Consider the following 23,597-nt stretch of genomic DNA (forward strand, 5'->3'; position numbering starts at 1 on the left):
CAATATCCTGTGGTAAGCCGTAATGGAAAAGAATGTGAAAAAGAATGTATATAAATGTATAACTGAGTCACTTTTCTGTGCAGCAGTAATTAACACAACACTGTAATTCTACTATACGTCAATAAAAAATAAATTTTAAAAAACTGCCATAAAAATCACTACAGAAGGGGGACTTCCCTAGTGGTCCGGTGGTTAAGACTTCACCTTCCAATGGAGGGGGTGAGGGTTCGATCCCTGGATGGGGAGCTAAGATCCCACATGCCTTGCGGCCAAAAAACCAAAACATAAAACAGAAGCAATACTGTAACAAATTCCGTAAAGACTTTAAAAATAGTCGACATCAAAAAAAATCTTTAAAAAAATCACATAAATCAGAAACAAATGAAACATAATAAAGTCCATACATTAAAAATAAAGAGCATGGGTTCTGGTCACATCCCAGCTTCTCACTCACTTACAGCTGTGTAATTCTGGGCAACTCACATAATGTCTCCTCATCTATAAATGGGTATGGTAATAGTTCCCTACCTCATAGTGTTGCCGTAATCCATAAACACGGTTAAGTGCCTTGGTAAATTGTTTGATGCTCTCTGGTTATTGTGAATTAAAATATGTCAATGGCTTCTGGCCATACGATTTATAATAGTTTGACAGTTAACCAAATGGTAAAATTTTCTATTTATTATTCTCATCTCTTTTTTACCCCTTACCCTGTTTTGTTGTTTATGTTTTCTCCCACCACAGAGTGTTTGTTAGTTCCAGGAGAGTAAAAGCTTTATTTTGTTCACTGCTGAAAGCAATAGCACCCAGAAAAGTACTGTACATATGAAGCCCTCAGTAAACACTAGCTGAATGAATGGTGCAAACTGTCACAAGGAAAAATACACCAAAACTTTCATTATAATAAAAAAGTATAGATAAATCTTTCTCTAATGGCTTCCAGTCAAGTACTTTAAAACACCATATGCTATAATAAAAACATAAGTAATTTATTAAAATTTGAATGCAAAAACATAATTTTAAAAGATTTTAAAAGATTTAGACCTATGTTAGGTGTGATGGAATATGGATGCTTTCTGGAAATTCACAATCAGATCCAAGAGTATCACTTTCAGAATGTTCTAGTAGACTGAGTTTACTTTTAGTTGTCTTTGAAGAAACAGTCTCTATTGTACTCTTTCTTAACAGAAATGTGTTTTTTCGAAGACTCACTTCTAATTGGTTCATTAAGCAAAGAATTATTTTGCCCAATTCCTTTGCTTTTCTGCTTTACAGGTGAGTCAGAGCAGGAATGCAGGTCCTTCCCAGGTTGTTTCTTAGCAGAGTAGTTTTTGGTATATTATGCTCTGGTCATTTTCTCTGAAGAAGACCTGCTATTTCTAGGTAATTCCTCTTCTTTTCTTTGACTTCCAGTTCCAGAAATGACGTCTGCTGAAGGAGAACATGTTCTAGCAATGAAATCTTCAAGACTCCTGCCGCTGCTCTGTGACTGCGACCCCCAGGTTGTCTTTGGAAGTTTCTAAGGCCTCCTGAGTAGAGACTGGAACATGGAAGGAGTCGAGAGGCAAAGGAATCCCAGCATCACCTGTAATTTTCTGAAACTGGAGGGAAAGACAAAAGACAAGACAAAAATTCAGTGATGAACAAAGCCAACCATTAAAAAGTAGAGTTCAAAACTTCAATGTTACTCTGTGATCTTATTATTAACACAGTCAATTGATTCTTCAGAAGATTTCAGAGCTACTTTTTCTCTAATTATATCCTGCCAAGTGATTCTCAGCTTAACCTAGCTATATCCAAGGCTGTGTCCGCTACATTTTCAGACTTTGGTGACTGGGTAGTTATTACCCATTTCCTTTCCCTCACTAAAAATAAAACCCTACTCTGTAAGAAAATTAATTTCTTTGCTATCCTCCAGGCACATGTAAACAGTATATAATATAGTTTGTGACCAGACTGTGTTCTCAAGCTGTCAGTTCCCAAGACCAGTCTGAGATTGGCTGAGCTGGGCGAAGGGGGCTCCAAGTGAGGCTGGAGGAAAAGCTGACAGGTTTCCCCTCCCATTCCCATGACCAGGTGAGTCACTATAATATCTTACGTATCAGCTATGTCAAGATTACTTATTTTAAAAATTATATTAGTACGTGTACCTCCATTAGTGTTCCTTCATTATTAAGCTGACTGCATACAAATAGAAACCTAGATAAAATATGAATAGAACAGACATTTATACAATTTAAAATTTGGAATATTTTCTGTAATGTTTTCTTTCTTCATTAAGGAGAGTTTGCTTTAACTCATACATTTTCTAAAGAACTTCCAGTTTTCTTATGTACAACAATACAGTATCATGAAACGGGCCCACATTTACTAATCTCAGATTTGGAGAGGACTCCAGAATCTTCTAGCTCCCGAGCATGTGAACTATTAGAGACTGACCATTATTATTTTCTCTCTGACTTGGTCATTTCCTTTTTGCTAATCACTCTTAGAATCCTTAAGTGCTGTCCTCTCCACTTGGAGATTTTGCGCTGGTCCTGGGGCACTCTGCTTTGATTCTGATTTTTCTTCTTCAAGTGCCTTCTTTTTTTCTTTAGGTGGACTACTAACAGTAGAATTCATCTGGGGACGACCTAGTAAATGAAAATCTGACTGATCTATACCAGCCATTGTGGCTAGCTGCCCAAGCCTGGACCAGAGGAGGAAAGGAGAAAAGACAAAGGTTATTATAATCACAGAAGAGCAGTTTAGATTTCCCCAGACCTACAATCATGAAATACTTATAAAATTTTAAAAGCCAACATCCTACTCCACACTATAAGCCTCTCTCTCCCCCAAATTCTCAGCCCTTTCCAGATTCATCCTCTAGGAAACATCCCACTGTCTCACTAGCAGCTTCAACATGTACCACGCACCCCGTCCACTGCCAGTCACACCTCCATTCCCACACTTCTTTACCTTTCCTCCAGTTTCCAAGAATGTGTGTGTTCCTTCCTTCCCAACACCAACTCATTCACTGACAAAACACCACTCCATCAACTATCAATCTCCACTTCCCTCTTTCAGCAAAATTGCTCACGGTTGAGAACCACTGACCTATATCTTCCCTGCAGATTAATAATAATTTTTATGTCTAAGACAAAAGTAACTTTAATTCAAACTTATCAAACCAGCAAAGTAAATGAAAGATAGGAAAATTCTTACCCATTCCCGAATATTTTCAATGAAAGCTGCCTTCAATTTAGTCTTTACAAAAAACTGTCCCTACTAATTACTGTCTACAGGTTACTCTTTTATAATGGGCTCCCCACTCTACCAAAACAGGCTCCCCTATTTGCATTTCTTAAAAAATTTAATTCCTTATTTTAAAACGTCAACTATATTACCTATAATTACACTAAATTTGGCTAAATATGGCCACGTAAGTGATGAAAATTGCTCCAGTTCCTCAGCAAACTACCATTATAGTCGCAAAGAGAAGAACGCCATGAAGAGAAATGAACTAATCCAGCATCTTTAAGGAGATCCAAGAAAGCATGGAACTTCTGAAAAGAATTCTCAATGCTGCCTAAAACACCTTCATCATCCAGGATCATGCTTGTCAATGAGTGGACATGAAGGGCTTCAGACAAAGAGAAATTTACATTTCTTAACTGGGCATTTTCATGTTCCAGCTATAAAAGAAGACGGAAAATGTCTGACATGATTTTTTCTCATTGTCATCAAAAGTAGTCTTGTCTAGTTTCAAGTAACAAAACTAAAACACTCAAAATGTAATTAATCTGTAATTAATCTAACTCTCCACCAGTAAAGACAGAGACCATATCACATAATAACAAAAACCCCAGGCACCCAACAAAGTTTCCTATATAACGCTTAGGTGGTATATAAATAAACCAAAGTTATCATTTTATTAATGATCTTTCACAAAAGATCACATTTCTAACTGGTTAAATTCATAATGGAGCCTCATTCCACATTAGAAAATTGCCTGCTTTAAGTTTCCCTTAAATTAGAAAGTGAATTATAGAATCTGATCTGAACAAAACATATTACAACTCTGCTGAATGTTAAGAATTAACTTTAGTGAGCAAAATATCTAATGCTTACGTTTAAAAGTCCTAAATTATACCCAACCCAATTTATTAAATGTACGATCACCAATGTTTTCTTTGGCTCCTTCAAAATATTCACTCCCGTGCACTCTTCCCCTTCCGCTCATCACCTATGCACTTAAAACCCCCTATAAGCTCAACTCCAGTATTTCTCAGAAAGGCTGTTACGTTCATGATGCCCCTTTTGCCTTATATAAGCAGGTGCTCACCATTTATTGAATGAGTGTCCGCCAATCCAGTGGATGCACTTTGAAAAATTCCTGCCTACACTCAACCTCTGATAAAGTATATTTAGATACAACTTTTTAGATTATGCCCTGCTTTCATGCACATTACCTAATGTAATTCTTATAGTATATATTTTTATCTTTCATTGCATTCTTAGAAGTTTTCCAATATCTTAAATTTATTTAAATGATTCACTTTCCTAATTCATTGCCAGGAGAGTCTCATCATGTCTTTTATGCTACTGTATATATAGTATATGCACAAAAAGTGCTTTCTTGAATCAAAGAATCATGAACAGAACATAAGCTAATGTCATAAAGCACGCACGCGTGCACACACACACACACACAACGAGATTTTCACATTTTTAAAAACATGCTTTCTGGAATATAGATCATATGATCACTAAATACCAGTAAATGCAAAAGTCCGTATGATACAACCAATTTGCAACATATTACAGTTTTAGTTTACAAGCTATGTGTATATGGATTAAAATCAAATCAAAATAAAACCAAAACACTCCCAAAAGTATAAGAAATTGTTTACTTCATTGACTCATTTATCAGCCTTCAGTCTTACTACTCTTTCCTCCTTTAACTGCTTTAGGCACTCCTCCAGGTTTTCCTAAACAAACAGAGTAAATGTTATAAGTAATTCGTAGTATAATATCCAAAAGCCTTTCCAGCTATTGGTCTCATCAGGATTTAGGGGCAGAGCCAGAAGTGAACTCAGATTTTAGTCTGCTACTGGTAATATCATACCATGCTCGTGAAATGAATTATCAAAATCTATCAAATTAGCATAGTAAAGATTTATTTAAATTCCACTTTTTCCAACATAAATTTGTGGCAGCCCATCATAAAAGGCATATGCGTATAACATAGCAAGTCAGAAATAAGAAGACCAAGAAAGAAAAATTCTATTTTTATTTGTGGGTCCCTTTATAGCAGGAAGTCCTATTAATGAACATGCTTAACATACCTGAATTGCATAACTGCAGATTCAAAAGGATGTTTTTAAAAAGTAATCACTTTTAAAGCAATTTACAGTCAAGCACTGTTCCTGGAGTTCCCTGGGTATCAAATAATCTAATCATCAAAACACTAAGAGGGGGCTTCCCTGCTGGCACAGTGGTTAAGAATCCGCCTGCCAGTGCAGGGGACACAGGTTCGAGCCCTAGGCCGGGAAGAACCCACATGCCGCGGAGCAACTAAGCCCGTGTGCCACGACTACTGAGCCTATGCTCTAGAACCCACGTGCCACAACTACTGAAGCCTGCGCGCTAGAGCCTGTGCTCCACAATAAGGGAAGCCATCGCGCCGCAACGAAGAGTAGCCCCCGGCTCGACGCAACTGGAGAAAGCCCCCGAGCAGCAATGAAGACCCAACGCGGCCCAAAATAAATAAATAAAATAAATTTATAAAACAAAAAACCCTACGATCACTAACTCCATGTTATTTTACAGATGAGGGAAACAGAGGCAGAGAAGTAGAGTAAGTAGAGCAGCACAGCCAAGGTCACACCACTAAGTAGCAGAGCCACAACGTGGACTCAGGAAGCTGGGTGCCATTCCTGCTCACAGAGGTGGTAGTCTTCCCATTCACCAAGGTCACTGAAATAAAATGAACACTGATAAACTCTATTAGGAGTTTTAGGAACTAAGACACTTTGGTCCGTGAAGTGGGGACACTGCTTGCAATAGGCAGAATTCTAACAGAGCCCCTAAGACTCCTACTTACTGAAGTACACAAACCTTCCACTTATCCAATCAAACTCTAAATCTAGGTGCTGTAGTGAAGGGATTTTGCAGATGGAATTAAGGTTCAAAATCAGTTGATTTTTTTAAGATAGGGAGATTATTCTAGGTGGATATGGCCTACTCAGGCACCCCATGAAAAGGACCTGAACTCTTCCTGAATTGAAGTACAAAAGGGACAAGAGGGAGACTCTCCATTGCTGGCTCTGAAGAAGTCAAATGCTGCAGCAGGGAAGGCAAGCGAGAGGCCTCTAGGAGCTGAGACTGTCCCCCGACTGACGGCCAGCAAGGAAATGGGGACCTCTGTCCTGCAACTGCAGAATCTGAATTATGCCAACAAGCCGAAGAAGCCTGGAGGCATTCTTTCCCAGAGCCTCTGGATGCTAACACAGCCTGACTGACATCTTGATTTCAGCTCTGTGACCCACACAAACTATGGTGAACATCCAACGTTTGGGGCTCAATGTCTTACACTTAAATTTCACGTGCTTTAACACTCTCAGGAGGGAACCCACATGTTCCCGTGTGTATCTGAGCAGGAAACCCAGTCACGCTGCGCCTGGACTTCTGACCTGCAGAACTGTGAGCTAGTCAAATAGGTACTGTTTTCAGTCAGTAAGAGTGTAGTAAAAGAATTAATATTCTACTCAACCTCCAGGTTCGTGAACAAAATAAATGACTGTCATTGTTGTAGGCCACTGTTTCGGGGTGGTTTCTTATGCAGCGATAAACAATCAGAATACCTATACTTATGAAAACAGTACGGTATATTTATACCTTTTAACTGCTCTGAACAATCACTTAAAGAATGAGGAACTCTATTATATGCCATCATTGGGAGAGGAACTGGTATCACTTTCTGGAGAGTAGCTCTTGGTACCTAACAACAATCCTACATCAGGAGTTTACCCTAAGGAAATCAAAGATGTGGGCAAAGATTTATCTACCAACATGATGTCATAAGATTGTTTATAACCAAACCCTAGAAGAAAGCTAAGAGCCTCCAAATTGGGACTGGTTTAAACAAAAACAGCTCACCGTCTGAAGGAATGCGCTATGAAGCCACTAAGAAAAGAATGACAACAGGTGTCAACCAGAGTTAATGAATGGGCTTCAGGAGTTCTTCTACATTCATAATGTATCTGTGCGTTTTTCCTGGGAGACGGTGCATAAGCTTAATCAAATTCTCTGATGTAGAAGAGTATTTAGTGACATGGCAAAATATTTTTGATACTTCTTTAAGACAAAAGAGCAGATTAGGTGTGTGTACATGCAGAGGTGCCTTTTATTTCCTTCAATGAGTTGTTCATTGTTTTCAAAAATTTGCTCAACGAACATATATTTTTATGTTCAGATCATGTTTAAAAAACTGACAGTCTAAGAACTTCAAATTCTTTAATGTTTCATTACTAAAGCCAGCCAAGTTTTCAATGGGGAAAAAGGGGAAAAAATTGCAAAATTCCTCTACTTTCAATATAATGGTTCAATAAATCTTCAAAACCGATTTTAAAGAAATTCTAAACAAATAATCAAACAAACAAAAAAACCCTCACCACAGTCAGAGGAAAGTAGAGTAAAACATCCTGACTGGTTCTAAATAGCACATCAAAGTGCAATTACATGGAATAGTTTCTCCCTCTAATGGAGGGAATTAGTACACAGTATTAAATTTTTGTGAAAAACTGTGTCCTCTTACTACAAAGTATTCATAATTCATGTCCCTTACATGGAAATATGGAACCAAAAAAGTTAGAAAGTAAAATTGCTTGATATTCTATTACTTAAGTAAGACTAATGATAAGGCTTTGGAATAATTTTCCTTCCTGTCATCTGCTCTCCTTCCTCCCTTCTGTACACCAGCTAGGGTGATTTTTCTGGGACAAAGCTCCCATCGTATTGGATATCAAATTTTATGTTCACCTTTTCTCCATTTAACATTGAAATCAATCATTTCTCATATAATCAGGGGATTCATAACCTTGATTTTTTTGTGTGGGCTACAAAATATTCCACTGAGTGGGTTTACTGGTTAACCATTTTACACATTTAAATTCTTTCCAACTTTTCAATATTATCAGACAAAATAACCGTTTTTATGCATGAAGGTTTTTTTCCATATTGAGAATAACGTTCTTGCAATAAATCCATAAAAATGAGTTTCACGTCAAAGCAAATGAACATTTTTAAGGCTCTGAGATACCTATCTCCAAACTTCTTTCCAAAAGATGTCTGAGATTTTATACTGCCATCCATCAGCGATGTATCACTTGGTATATAACCTCTACTATAACTGTTGGCTTATTTCCTCACTTAGAGTGCAAGTTATCTGAAGATAGGGGGTGTATTTTATTAAGTGTTTATTCCCAGCACCTGTGCCTAGCACAACGTAGACGGTCAATAAATAATTGCTTAATAAGGAAAATCCCTGCCAATACAAGATGTACGTGTGTGAAAGACAGACTGTGTGCTTTTCTCTAACTGGACAGATGAAAACTTGTCATCTTCTTTAATGTGCAATTTTTTTGCTTATAATTAGTAATTAAATTTCTTTTTTAGATTGTATTGTAAAAATTCAGACTCTGAGGCAAATGGGCCTGGCACTACCCATTAGCTATATAACCTTGGACAAGTTCTATAACTCTAGGCCTCAACTTCCTCATCTATAAAATGGAGATAAGCTCCCACATCACAGAGCTCTTGTGAGGATTACATGAGTTAAAACACATATAAAATTAGAAGAGTGCTTGGTACACAGCATATGTTCAGTTAAGGCTGAATGTATGAACATGTGAACGCAAGCAGTAGTGAAGGGCTTAAAATGAAATAGTCTCATCCCACTCCCACATCCAGCAGTCAAGAAGCGACCGATTCTTTACTCAGGTTTTTAATTGTAAAATACGATAATGTGTACTGAGAAGTGCTCAGGACAAAACTGTCAATGTGACAAATAAAAAAAGAATACTTACATAACCACTACTCGAATCTGAAAGTATTGATACTTGTCAGCATCTCAAAACCGCCCCCCCCATATCCTTTTCTCATCACAATCTCCTTTCCTCTTTCAGGTTAAACACCATCCTCACTTCTTGACAATCATTTCCTTTAACCTGCATTCATCCCTAACAAAAGAGTTTAGTTTTGTCAACATCTACCTTTATGTAGAGGATCATAGTATATGAAGTCTTTTCTATCTTATTTCTTTCTCTCAACATTGGTTTAAAAAATTCACCCACATTGCTGCCTGTAGCTCTAGTTCATTCAATTTTATTGCTGGATAGTTTTCCCACTGTACGAATACACAAAATTTATTTAATTTTTGACTCTTAATAGACATTTGGTTTGTTTTCAGTTTGTGCTAATGCAAATCATGGACAGGAATCCTGCTGTACTGGTTATTCTGATGCATTTACACAGGGCTGCTGGCTCACAGACTATTTATATACCTTCAGTTGATGGAGAGTGCTAAATGCTTTCCAAAGTAGTTGTGTCGATTTATACTCCAGTATAAACAGGGTAGAAGATTCCCATAGTACTCCAGGTCTACAATACCTGATACTACCACACTTTATTTATGTATTTGTCAAACTGATTGGCATGTAGTTTCATTGGTTTTGACTCACTTTTCTCTTATTACTTAATGAAGTCGTACACTTTTCTCTGTTTACTGGCTGTTTGGATTTCCTTTTGTATGACGTTTACATCAACTATTGTTATTTTTTATTATTTTTAAATTATTATTTATTTTTGGCTGTGTTGGGTCTTTGTTGCTGCGTGCAGGTTTTCTCTAGTTGCGGCGAGCAGAGGCTACTCTTCATTGCAGTGGCTTCTCTTGTCGTGGAGCACAGGATCTAGGCACGCAGGCTTCAGTAGTTGTGGCACATGGGCTCGGTAGTTGTGGCTTGCAGGCTCTAGAGCACAGGCTCTGTGGTTGTGGCGCACAGGCTTCGTTGCTCCGCGGCACGTGGCATCTTCCCGGACCAGGGCTTGAACCCGTGTCCCCTGCCTTGGCAGGCAGATTCTTAACCACTGCGCCACCAGCGAGGTCCAACTATTGTTATTTTGAATTCTTCTCCATTTCCAAGTAACACTCTTACATGACTATTTTCTCACTAAATTGGAGGCATTATCTATTCATTTCCTATTTTACTAAGTAAGGGTTTAGTTCCTTTACACTGTTTCCACACTGCTTAGTAAAGTTATGTCATCATTAGTTTTCCACTGCTCAGGATCTCTTTGACTTGTAGTGATATACTTAAAAACCTAAATTGTTGATCAACTATAAATTCTCTCAACGTCACGCTTTGTAAAATGAGGACATTCATACCATCTTTCCTTCTTTCTATCTCCTGTCTACCTTCCAGACCTAGCTTTTACATTGTCGAAGTTGAAATTTATATTCTGTTCTATGTGCAGTTAAGTCTTCTGTTATTTGAGAGTCAGTAGGGAGTAAGGTTTAAGAGAACAGGCAGAGAGCCTAAACTCAAAGCCTCGATCCAACCCTAAATTAGGTACAGCCTGGGCAAGTTCCTTCCCTGTTTTAGCTTCCTTTTCACAAAAGTGGGAATGCGGCTTCCCTGGTGGCGCGGTGGTTGAGAGTCCGCCTGCCGATGCAGGGGACACGTGTTCGTGCCCCGGTCTGGGAAGATGCTACCTCCCGCGGAGCGGTTAGGCCCATGAGCCATGGCCGCTGAGCCTGCACGTCCGGAGCCTGTGCTCCACAACGGGAGAGGCCACAACAGTGAGAGGGCCGCGTACAGAAAAAAAAAAAAAAAAAGTGGGAATGATATTAGCACCAACCTCATAAGGCTATTCAGAGGATTAAATGAGTTAATATATGCAAAAACACTTAGAGCCTAATATATACTAAGTACATACTAGTAGTACACAATACATTTCAGTACATACCAAGTTAATACAAATACATACTAAGTATAGGTTAGTTATTTGTTATTACATGCAAGTTGACAATAAAACCGGCAAACCGAGACAGTATTGCCATTATTACAATTACATTAATATTGCCCGCTGCAGATGTACTCTCTCTGTGTATAGACTACACCTCGTTCCATACTGTGTCAGTGTCACTGCCCTTGTGCAGGGTGACCACATACCCCAAGCCGCCTTGGGCTGTTCCAGTTTATACCTGTTGTCCTGATGTTACAGCATTAGAGCACCTCCTTACACTATTGAAGTGTTCTGGTGTGGACAACAAATTAGATAGGTGGTCATTACCCCTGTGTGTCACTGAAAAGGGGGACATCTATAGTGTCAAGTTTAAGTGGATTCATCTATAGTGTCAAGTTTAAGTGGTTAAAAATCAACCATAGCTTAGTTTGCTTCAGGTTTATGTCCGTATAGCCTTTTCTCTGGAGTTCAAGTTCCTTCTCCTCTTCCTCTCCCTCCTCCCTTCCAACAGTGCCTAATAGCTAGTAAGTACAATATGCCTCAAGGTGTTTCTAAGCTCTCAATCACACAATCAATAGAAGCCTCTCCAATCTAGACTATCTGCTCTCTGCACTGAATCCCCTATTACCCTACTTCTTGGTTTATTGCCTCATATTGCTGGATTATTTCTATAAATAGCTTAAGGTGTAGCACAGGAGGTCAATTTTTCAAATATCTTTGTGTACAAAATATCTTCTTCAGCCTCCACTTATGACTGATAGTTTGGCTGGATACAAACCCCTAGGGTGAAAATTATGTGCCTGAAAAACTTTGGAGGTATCTTTCTAATGCCTTCCAGGATCCATGGTGCTGATGACAAGTATGATAAAGTCAGATTTTAACATTTTTTTTTAGGTGACCAGTACTTTTCTCTCTGGAATGGATGTATCCTCTCAGTATTTTATTGTATGTTAATTTATTTTTTCAGTATTTTAATGTTTCACAGTGAAGGATGCCTAGGTATGAGTCTATTCCTGTTTATCTTGCTCAAAAATTGAGTAACTATTTTCAATCTGAGGCCTGATGTCTACTTTCAGCTGTGGGGAATTTTGTTGCCCTTTGATAGCTTCCCTCCGTTTTTTTTCTGGGTCTGGAGTTTCCAATAGTAACATGTGGGATCTCCCAGATGCAGCCTCTCTAACATATTGCTATCACATTTTCCACTGTGTCTTTCTTTTTCATGTACTGAGAAATTTTTAAAATTGCTCCTGAATTTATTTCAGCAACCGTATTTTCATTTTCAAGAGACCTCTCTTGCTTTCTGACCATTCTCTTTTTAATTAACACCCTAGTCTTATTTTATATTTGCTAGCTCTTTTTAAACCTCTCTCAGGATACTAATTAGGGATTTTTCTTAAATTATTTTGTTCCCTAAATTGTCCCTGGTCCTACCAGGATATGTTTTCACTCTTTTTTCCCCCTCTCATGTTGTAAGCTTTAGTCAACTATCAGGCAAATGACAGTTATTTTCTATTGAAGAATGAGTGCAGAAAGCTCCCTGAAGTCAATAACTGATTGGTTTCTTATGCAGGAAAAAGCGGGGAGTAACTGTAATAGGATCTCCCCCAAACACAATTTTCTAGGGTGTAAAAACTCACACTAGCTGCCCTAGTTCTCGCCAGTTTCACTGTTTTCAAAATGAAATCATCTCATTTCAGGAGTGTGAGGGTGGGGCTGGGAGTCCACTCCTCCAAACACAACCCTTCAATGAGCTCCCCTATTTCAGTCACACTTTTAACTAACTCCACCCTCTCTCCTACATGCCCATCTGAGCATGGGGCTACTTCTGCAGGTGGGGTCAGAATCCTCCTCAGTTGCAGGTGGTCGCTGTGCATATTCTAGGTGATGCTTTTCCTCTGTTCTACTGCTTCAGTTTCACACTCTTCCACTTGTCTTCCGTCTTTCAAAACTATGTTGAAATCTCTTGATTGTTGTGGGCTTATATACTTAAACACTTTGATACCATCATTGTAGTGTCTCGTCAAAATGGAGAAGAGCTAAAAGGGTTCTCAGTGCCTTCTGAATCTGCTATTCTGTGGTCCCAGTGTTTAAACTTCTTGGTCTTCCCCAGTGTCTATCATTGCTTTTAGAAATACAATCTCCTGGTCTACTCGTGAAGGAAATGAATACAACACATCTAAAATGACAAGGAATGCGGGTAGATGCTCTAGGGTCTTCTCATACTCTGCCATTTACTAATAAACCACTACGTGCTACAAATTGTAGTGCTCATTTATAAAACGAAAGGGGGTAACTCTACATGAACTATAGATTTCTCCTACTCTAACGTTTCATAATTTTCTAAGTTCTTTTCTTAAAATTTCTCTATATTATCATTAATTTTAATTAAAAAAATAAAAATCTAACTTTCTCTTTTGAAAATCAAAGAGTTAATTCCCATAGTCCTACAATAATGGGATAATTAGTTCTGAAACCGGTCAAGTTTCATACGAAAAGAAAATCATATTAAATAATTTTAAAAAATTAAACATGGACTTTGTAGCACAAAGACAAGGTCCCCCCCAAATGGTGTTCCTTTATTTACTAGAAATGTTCAGCTCTGCATTAAAGTTGAAATAAAATAAATATATTATTTTTGAGGTGCAAAAATTTCTTATGAAAATCCATTTTTCTTTTCTGTCCATACAAACAAAAGTATGGAATGACATTAGAGGTCAGGTTTGTTTGGTAATATAATGTAGCTTCTTGATATTTTTTATTTTAGGAAAGGAGAATATCAAAATCAAAACTTTTTTCAACTTTACTTTTATTTAAAATGAGGCCATATTTTCCTCTTATTAAAACAGAGTTCAACTAGAACTGTCAATTTTCTCATCTGTAAAACAAGAACCCTGAATCAGCTGACTAGATTCATTCAGAACTCAATTTCTTTATCTTATGATCACTACGGTTCTCCCTAAATCTAATATACTAAGGTTCTAAGGAAAGGAAAATATATTACTAACGACATGTTTTGATTTTTATTTCTTAGAGTTCAAATGTCCACCATTCACCTTGGTCTAAGCTTAAGGAACCATTCAAGGGGATACAATGAAGATGGGAGGAGAAAACAGAACCCTCACACCAGCTGTGGCGTGTTGCAATCAGGCTGCTGTTTGAAAAATAATCTTCTCTATAGCTTTAAAGTGATAACTTTGTACCTGCAATGCTTCTTGTTTCAAACTGATTTTCTCTGGCTCTTCCTGAACACTTTCTGAGGAATCATCAACCTCTTCGATTTCTGAGGAGGAAGGACTCTCTACTGTCACAGTCACAGGAAATTCTGATGGACCTGAGTGTCACAAGAAGAAGATAGGAAACCACAGAGTTGTTAAACTAAAGTGCAAAGAAAGAAGACAAGATTGTATAAAAGACAACACAAGCCAGATACCAAATATCCAAATATTAGAGGACATTTAACAAAAGTGATCTGAGGTATCATTATTTATAAACGTCTCTCACTGCTCCATGGTCTAAAAGAGGCAATGACTAAGTAAAATTACAGGAACTTATCTTTGCTATGTTACTGTACAGACCTCTGTTGTACATGGTTAGGATTAGTAATGGGAATTGCCCATATTATTTTATTAAGTTTCTTTCACAGAAGCCAAGTGAAGATCCAAGGTAAACATTTTTTCTCAGATCAACTTTATACTGCAAATGAAAAATTTATTCTTCACCATCAGACACAAACAGTCTGGAAGAAAATGTAGTTTTACAGAGGAAAATACATCAGTAAAGGGACTGATAAAGAATCAGAAGAATAATCAGAAAGTCAACATATCTAAGCTGGGAATAATAGATGTTAGAATTTATAAAAGTAAATCACATACACATATATAACTAAAACTGACCCATCAGAAATTTCATCTTCTCATCACCCTTAAGCCAAAACTAGGGTAACAGTAATACAATTCTCCCATCAAGATTCACTGCCACTGCAATGCTGTTCAACTGGACATTTCCAAACATTTAAAACCTGACCTGGCCACAACTCCATAAAAGTCTACAGATCATAAAGAAGTGTGCTGGGATTATATAACCACGCAGAAGACAAGTCACTAGGACATCATTTTGACAACAAGCAGCAAACCCTGCAGCATAGGAAAACCCTAACAGGAGAACGCGGTACACACCCCTCTCTCTGGGCATGCAAGGGCAGGACTGACACCCAAGATGCTCTTCTCTCAACCTCAGCAGTGGTGCCTTTCACAGAGCAACTATGCAGTCTCCCAGAACCACTGGGAAGGAGAATCTGATACTGACAGTATTAGCTTGCCATGAGGCCATAAGCTAGGGAGTGTGTGTGGCCTTGGTGAGAGAGCAGAGGTTTGGGAGATGTTGCTTTATATTGGCTTTCAGATCAGGAGTTTGTACACATAGCCTGCAAACAACGTTTCTTGCAAACATATGAACGTTCTTGAGTATGAGAGCTCCATGTGAGGGGTCAGAAATGGCAGTCAAGTTCGTTTCACGGGTAACAGCTGATTTGCAGACTGGACAACAGGCTTCCTTGTTTACAGACAACCACAAGGCTGCCAGTTGTGTGCCAAATCCACACAACTACACCGTTGCACTGGGAGAGCGACCAAACATGTTTTACATGATTTATTTCAGAGACGGAAATGCTTCTTGTAAGACTCTGTCCGTTTAAAAAGCAAGAATGACCATCTACCTTTCCCAGTTCAAGCCCTATATATCATAAATATGATAGCTAAACACCAGCAACTGATTACATACATCACGAGCTTTGATGAATGGAAAGCCCCTAAAAAGAAATCAACAAAACAAAGTTAGATCTTGATGTAAATACATCACCAGTTAAACCCAGTTAATACAACTATTTAGTATTATGTACAGTATCCATATAGAATTGTGTATAAAAATAAATAAGCTCAAAGCAAGGACCTGGAGGGCTCTGCTATGGAGAAAACTGAACACAATTCAGCCGGCTGGCTTGGTAATAACTCTCTGAACTGCTGAGAGGCCCCTTCAGTTCCTATGTTCAGGATGCTTGAGATTTCAGTCTCACTTCTTTAAATGGTGATATTAATCATTCTCTAATTTACCACCCTGTATGAGGAGGATGGACCTGAGATTAAGTGTCTCAGGAAGAAGATAGGAAACCACAGAGTTGTTAAAGTGCAAAGACTGGGGATTCAACACTATAGTTTATGCAACAGCAATTCACATCCCCATTTGGTCATATTCTTTCTACAAAACAAAAGATGCACTCACATGTATTAAAAGACAAAAATTAACTGCCATCTGTATCAATATGTTAATGTGCTTCAATCACATATGTTTTCATGAAAGTTTAAACATAAAATCACCTTTAAGATCTTGGCCATGTAATCTGCTCCCTGCCATGTCAAATTATACCCCGTGAAGTTTACTGTCTTAAGAGTGATAGAGTTCTTTATACCTTGACAAGTAACTAAAAGGAAAAAAAAAAACGACACACACAATAAGATGAAGAGCCTATACATTTGTCAATCTTCACTTATTTGCTTTTCTTGAGTCAATTGGAGGTTTACAGCCACATTCTTAAAATCATTAACTACAATCTTCCCAAACAGGTAACTGATGAACTGATGCATTCTAAAACTTGTCAGTAACAAAGTGTTATTCCAGTTTACAGCAACAGTTTAATTCTATTCAGTACTAAAACTGAATACACTGGATACTGCAAACTTTCTTCCCAACCACTCAGTAAAGTACTACATACTTTTGAGACAAAGGAAAAAAAAGAAAAACCTAAAGAGCATAAGACTTCCGATTTTCATTTCCAATGATACATGCCAATCTTGATGATCAATCAGCGATGTAAATGTCAACTATAAACCCAGTATTTTATTAGCTGCTATGCAGTATACTAGAGCAATAGAAGAGGGAGGACCTCAAACCCTCTGTTCCCTCAAATTGAAAGGCAGGCTTCCTTACCCCTTCAGGCCACTACTGGACACAGGGAAGGCACACTAATGTTTCAGGACCCTAATCAAGAGTCACCTGCTTTGTGATTACTTCCATGACACACCCTCACCGACACCACTAAATTTGCTGCTCCTATGGGACGTTACGTGTATTTCCTATTTAAACACATACCACAGTGCATTATAATTATGATTGCAGATAGATGAGTTTTTTGCTTTTTTTTTTTTTTTTTGCAGTACGCGGGCCTCTCACCGTTGTGTCCCCTCCCGTTGCGGAGCACAGGCTCCGGACGCACAGGCCCAGCAGCCACGGCTCACGGGCCCAGCCACCCTGCAGCATGCGGGATCCTCCCGGACCAGGGCACGAACCCGCGTCCCCTGCATTGGAAGGCAGACTCCCAACCACTGCGCCACCAGGGAAGCTCAACTTTTTTGCTCTTTACATCTTGCTATTTCCCTTCCCATAATATTTCTTGAAGAGAAACCATAAAAATATAAACAAACACAAAAAACAGAAAATATACAAAACATGTGGTTTGTGGCTTAATACAAACTTAAATAAGATTAATTCTGACAGTATCCAGCATGACAAACTTCCATGGTACAAATGAGAATGGACCAAGGTTTGAGCAGGTACAGGAGACAATCCAGGCATGAACAACACCAAGAAAAGGTAGATGGGAAAAGGTAGACAGACATGGTGAGTAGGAAATCACGAGACCAGTCCGATGGGAAGAGACTTAAACAAGACTGAAACTCACTTTCTAAACCTCCATCTCCAACTGGAGAATTCACAGGACACAGGTGCACCAAAGAAGCCAATTATTCAATCCCTTTAATGGGGAGGAACAGTTTAAACTTTTTTTGGTTTCGTTTGCCCCAAAAGCACCCCAAAAGCAACTATCAAATTTTGGGAGGACACAATGAAGGCTTACCTTTGTTAACATAGTTAAGTCTCTCTCTCTCACAACTAGCCCACTTAGCTCCACGTTCCTTAGCGCACCCGACGCACTTACACAGCATTTATGAGCTTTACACAACTGGAAGGTCACATCTTTATTCCATATCGCAGGAACACGACTTCTGTAAACTTTATTTCTGTCACAACCTAAAGCAAAATTATTGTAAAATGAGTGATTTAAACCATACATTTTATCATCATTTAAAAGTATCTAAATAAAAACAAAAGCATCTGCTCTGTGCTAAGGATTAGAAAGGACTCCTGCCCTTAAAGCCTTCATTAAGGAGGGACATGTATAAACTCAAAATTTCAATCACATGAGATAAATAAATGTAACCTTTATACGCAGAGGTTCCTATGGAGGCAAAAAGTTATGTCTAAGTGATGGCTTCATGGTAACCCTGAAGTACAATCTAGAAAGATGAGGCTATGCAGAGTTGGAGTAGGAGGTGCATTAACTGCAGAAGGAACATCTGTGAAAACATACTCAAGCCTGACTCCTGCTGGGCACTGTAAATGCTGCAGGTGGGGATGACTATGGGCCAGGGGTCCAAGTACAAGTAGAGACAGAAATGAAAATAGAGATGTTGGCCGAAGCAAGCCTGGGAGAGAGCATGGCTTGTACCCCACAGGTGATGAGGCCTGGGGCTACCACTGGCTGAGTAAGGGTGCCTCCGCTGATTAGAAAAAGGCACCCCACTGCTGAAGGACCAATTAGATTAAGGGAGTGATCACAAAAAGCTCCCCTTCTTCAGGGCAAAGAGCCCTATGAGGCTTGGCCAAACACAGTTCAGACTACACGCCTCTGTGCAGAGCACACACTGGGCGGCTAGTATGCACTAACTCTGTGTGGGCAAGCCATTAGCAGCATTATTTTAAGCACATCTTTTTATGGTAGAAGATCACTCAACACGAGTAGGCAGATGAACTTAGAGGAACTGAACCAGGGGCTACAAAACCACCCAGGAGTTTCTGCCACAGTCTGGGCAAAATGTAATATGGATGAAGAAGCAAATTTAGGAGAAGGCCAAAATCTACAAGCTGGACCCATTGGATGGAAGACATAAAGCAAGTTCAGTGAAGGAACTCTGAAGAGAATGGGCTCTACAATAAATTTTTCTTACATTCAATGTAAAATATTAGGCAAAATTAAGTACCGTGGCCTTTCAGGTCCCTTCCAGCTCTAATTTCTTTTGATTTCTAACTTACTATTCTGGTTAAGTAAAGTCCCTTCAGAGGTACAGAACACTTCTTATACCTGAATGGGATGCAAAGAATAATCTGACTTCTCTTCACCAGGGGATGAGCTGAACTGTCGTTGCAGAAGAGATAACAGATGGTGTGAACCCCAGATCCTAGAAAAGGGCCAGGCACATGATAAGTATTCAGCTTTTCGAAAACAAATGAACAATCATTTCCTCTCCTAGATCTTCACACCCTTCCTCTGCTGGCTACTTTCTCTCAGCTTATAAACATCCTCAAATATACCCACTTAAAAAACTCTCAGACCTATGATTCTTTGGATATTCTTGTGGATAACCTAAGTCTCTACCCTGCCTTCAAACACCTGTCCTCCCAAAAGCCCACATCTGTACCTTGGGCCCAGACCTATCTACCAGGCCCCTCTAAAGCACTGAAGATGAAGTAAGATCCTCTCGCCACCCCCAATCCCTTTCTACTGTGCTCTGTATCTCTCAAAAAGATGCAGCTGTAAACTGTCACCCACGCTTGCTGCCCTCCCTTTTCTAACTGGTCACCAGGCCTCACCCATTCTCTCTCAGATCTGCAAAACCCGGTCCCACCTTTTATAACTTAAGTGGGACCCTTAGATTACAATTCACCCTGCACCCAATCAACTGCCTTCCACATGGAGGTCCAAGTGAGCCTCTAAACCAGAATTCCATTTCACTGTTCTTTGGTGTTTCCCGCAGCCTTCAGGATAAACATCCAAACTTCTGACAGGACAAACAAGGCGCCTTTCTGTTGGGCCCCGCTAAGTTTTCAGTATCAACTCTCATTTCTCTCCCAAACCCTGAGTTCCAGTCCTGTATATTAGTTTTGCCATATTTTCTTACATTTCTCAAACTTCAACACACACTGCTTTCTCCTGCCACCCCAGGAGCTTCTACATATCCTTAGAAAGGACGGCACTTCCTCCAAGAATCCTACCCTGAACTTGCCCTTCCAAGTTTCTGTGCTCTGCAAAGGGGAAGGATGGCGGGAAGGGATACATTAGGAGTTTGCATTAACATATACACACGACTATATATAAAATAATCAACAAAGACCTACTGCATAGCACAGGGACCTCTACTCCACACACTGTTACAAACTGTACGGGAAAAGAATCTGAAAAGGAATGGATATATGTATAACTGAATCACTTTACTGTACACCTGAAACTAACACAATATTGTAAATCAACTATCCTCCAATATAGAATAAAAATTAAATTAAAGAAAAAGAGAGATTCTGTGCTCTGTAGCAGCAGAACTCACTTCTTCCAGAGCACTGACTCCTGTGCTTGTGTTTACTTGCTGCCCAGTAGAAGGGAAGATTACCTAGGGCAGAAGCATGGTCTCCAGCAGCCCTTGGTTCTGACAACTCATTCATGTGCCAGGATACTTTACACACATAACCTGCTTAATTAATTCTAAGAACCCACAGAAAGAGTGGTTTTTAATGTCATTTTACAAGTGTGGGGGTTGTAGTGCAAAAGAAACCTGTCCAGGCCACAGAGAGCATCAGCCCTGGAATTCAAACCCTAAGCTGCCTTGACACCGGTGCTCTTTCCACTATATATGATACACCTATTGAAAAAAATTTTTTTTTCCCGAGCCCTGTTTGAATGGAAAGGAAATGAAGCTGGGATATATCCATTTCCTAATCGCTTTGGTGTGTACCAGGCAAAGTCATTCAACAGACCAGGTAACATCCGTGCAACAATTAACGATGCTCCAAACTGTGCTAAGTGTTCTACTTTGTAGAGTCTAGAAGCATTAACACAGTGCATCCTTGTAACCACCACGGAGGCTGGGTCCTGTTAAGCCCATGCTACAGATGAGAACACTGAGACCTTGAAGCCTTAAGGCACTCGGCCGGGGTCACCGAGCTGGCAGGAGTCCTAGGCCGCACGCCACATCTAGTGCACGCACACCCGGGCACTGCGCACCGGTTCTAGTGCCCACCCTCCACCTTTAACCATTTAAAACCCCGCTTCTCAGCGCCCACACGAGGGCCCCTGGAAGCGGGAAGTACAAACCTGTCTCGACAAGCCGTGGCTGGAAGAAGCTCTGGATACAGATCAGGGGCAGAGGGTGCTCAGGAGCGGCGCCCAGTCTACCCCGCGGAGGCGGTCGGCATTAAGTCCAGCAGGCCCTCCCTCAGGGAAGGCCGCACGGAGTGCAGAGGCACCGAGTCCTGCAGCGCGCACAGGTCCTCAGAGCGCGAGAAGGAGTCGGCCGCGCTGTCCGGGCGCAGCTTCACCGAGTGATCAGGGCCTGAGCGCGGCCTCGGGGACTCTGGCTGCAGACAGGATGCCCACATTCGCCTGGGGGCCCCGGCTCGCCTCCCGGCTCCTCGGGCGCCCACCGCCCGAGGGCTGCGGCCCCGCACCGTGCGCAGGACCGGCGTCGCAGCCAGAAGACAAAGGGCCAAGGGCCCCAGCTAGGCCGGGCCCTCCATGCCGCGCTCCGGAGCCCACGCGCGGCCTGGTGTTGGCGCGGGCATCAACTGCCTCCCAGGCCGCGGGGTTGCGGTTTAAGCCTCCGGGCGGCGCCCGTGGGGGCGGGGCTCGAGGACTTCCGCGCGCTCGCCGTGCGTCCGCACGCAGACCCGCCTCCCAAGACGACGCGGCCTGAGGAGCAGCACGGGGACCCGCCTCCATGATGATGCGGCCTGAGGAGCGTGGCGGCAGCTTCGAGACTACGGCAGCGCGAAAGGTAGGCGGTGTGGAGGGTTTGGGGTACGTTTGCTGACTGATCCAAACAAAAGTGAGACATGGTTGTATCAGCGCATTTTAAAAGTAGTTAAACTCCCGCTAAGTGTCTGTGCTCGCCCCGCCCAGGAGAGAGCTTGAACTCCCTGAGGGACACAGGAAAGGCTGAGTGAACGTCTGCCTGTGGTCCTTTACCTGGTGCACGGGTGTGTGAATTTCTGCGGAGAGCTCTTAATTTCTGTCGTTTCTGCTGACTTGACACGGTGGTTGGCAAACGGTGACGTGTTCCGTGCATTCAGGACATGATCGTGGTTCCTAATAATCACTATGTTTTGTCCTGACACCTCCACAGAGAATTTACTACTGAATATCCACTTTAGAGAAGAGAAACTGAGGCGTAGGAAGTGAAGTGACTGAGTAAGAGGAAGGACTCAGACAATTGGTGTTAGTAAATTAACCCTGCAAGGAGGCCGTTAGCCTGCGGTGGCTCTAGTGATGCGGGCGCCCACTTAAACCAACCAAAATCTAAGCCTGTCAGCGCCTCAGGGTGACGAACACCGCTGAGGACACCCAGTCACAAACCACCAACTAGGCGTTAAAGCCATAGCAAATCACTCGTTTCCTTGCTTTGCTTCTGCCCTTTTAAAATAAACATCTCTGCAGCTCCTGTGGCTGGAGTGCTCCTCACCTCTTCCGCTTTGTGGTGCGTGAATTGAATCTATTTTTGCGCACATAAAATGTTAAAATTTTAAATATGCCTCAGTTTGTCTTGTAAGATTGGCCGTAGAAGTTGGATTTGTGTCCAGTTTCTAGAGCAGTGGTCGTCCTCTGGTCAGGCCTTAGGCGTTACGTGTACAACGTTCCTCTTCTACCACCACCTTCTGGATGCCTCCACCCATACTACCAGCTCCCGCGCATCAGATCCCCTAGATGTGGTCAGCAATGGCTTTTATATGCAGTGTGCTCACATTATAACATCGCAGACACTCCTCCGTCCTCTAGCCAGCGTGTGAAGTGAAACATTACCATTCCTGTTGAAGAGTCTCTGGTGTGACCACTTTCCCAGACACAGCCACTCCCCAGCTGACCCTGGGTAACGACTCTTCTGAACTTGGTCTCCATCACTGGCATGGATGTCTTTCTATGTAGGCTACATTTTTAAGTATTTTTAAGCTGCATATCATACTCTATTTTGTTTTCTCTTGTTACTTGCTTTATTTAGTGTTATCTTTGCTAGGTTCATCCATGCTGACACGTAAAGTTCTGTCTAGTTCATGTACTTTCCTCGCTACGTAGGATTCCCATGTAGGGAAATACAATAATTTATATGTGCATTTTCCTGTGGATGGACATTTAAATTGTTTCGAATTTTAAGTATGATTTCTTTTTAAAAAAAATTTTATATCCTTTTTAAAGGTTACTTTACATTTACAGTTATTACAAAATATTGGCTATATTCCCTGTGTTGTACAATACATCCTTGAGCCTGTCGTACACCCAGTAGTTTACATCTCTCACTTCCCCACCCCTGTATTGCCCCCTCCTCCCCCTCCGCACTGGCAACCATTAGTTTGTTCTCTATATCGGCGACTCTCCTTCTTTTTTGTTATATTCGGTCGAATGTTGTATGTTTTAGATTCCATATATCGGTGATATTCTACAGTGTTTCAGAGTTCAAAAGACTCTCACAACAGAAACCAAAAGACAAGAGCCATTTTAC

At 40.6% G+C, this 23,597-nt stretch overlaps 1 long non-coding RNA gene and 1 pseudogene across 2 annotated transcripts in view; one reads left to right on the forward strand and one right to left on the reverse strand.

Annotated features, from left to right (window-relative positions):
- LOC307175919 overlaps positions 1 to 23,597 on the forward strand; it is a 192,378-nt gene that overhangs the window by 44,773 nt on the left and 124,008 nt on the right. The gene's annotated exons all lie outside the window — the stretch shown is intronic.
- On the reverse strand, positions 887 to 21,826 carry LOC307176032 (centrosomal protein of 78 kDa-like; annotated as a pseudogene). Its single transcript has 12 exons — positions 21,509 to 21,826; positions 21,203 to 21,465; positions 17,915 to 18,087; positions 17,741 to 17,812; positions 16,380 to 16,483; positions 16,116 to 16,119; positions 14,208 to 14,338; positions 4,893 to 4,970; positions 3,508 to 3,674; positions 2,518 to 2,689; positions 2,151 to 2,199; positions 887 to 1,601 (listed from the first exon to the last, which is right to left on the reverse strand). The product of its transcript is annotated as a centrosomal protein of 78 kDa-like (transcript).

This window comes from Stenella coeruleoalba (assembly GCF_951394435.1).
Source record: "Stenella coeruleoalba genome assembly, chromosome: 17".
In the NCBI taxonomy this organism is placed as follows: domain Eukaryota; kingdom Metazoa; phylum Chordata; class Mammalia; order Artiodactyla; family Delphinidae; genus Stenella; species Stenella coeruleoalba.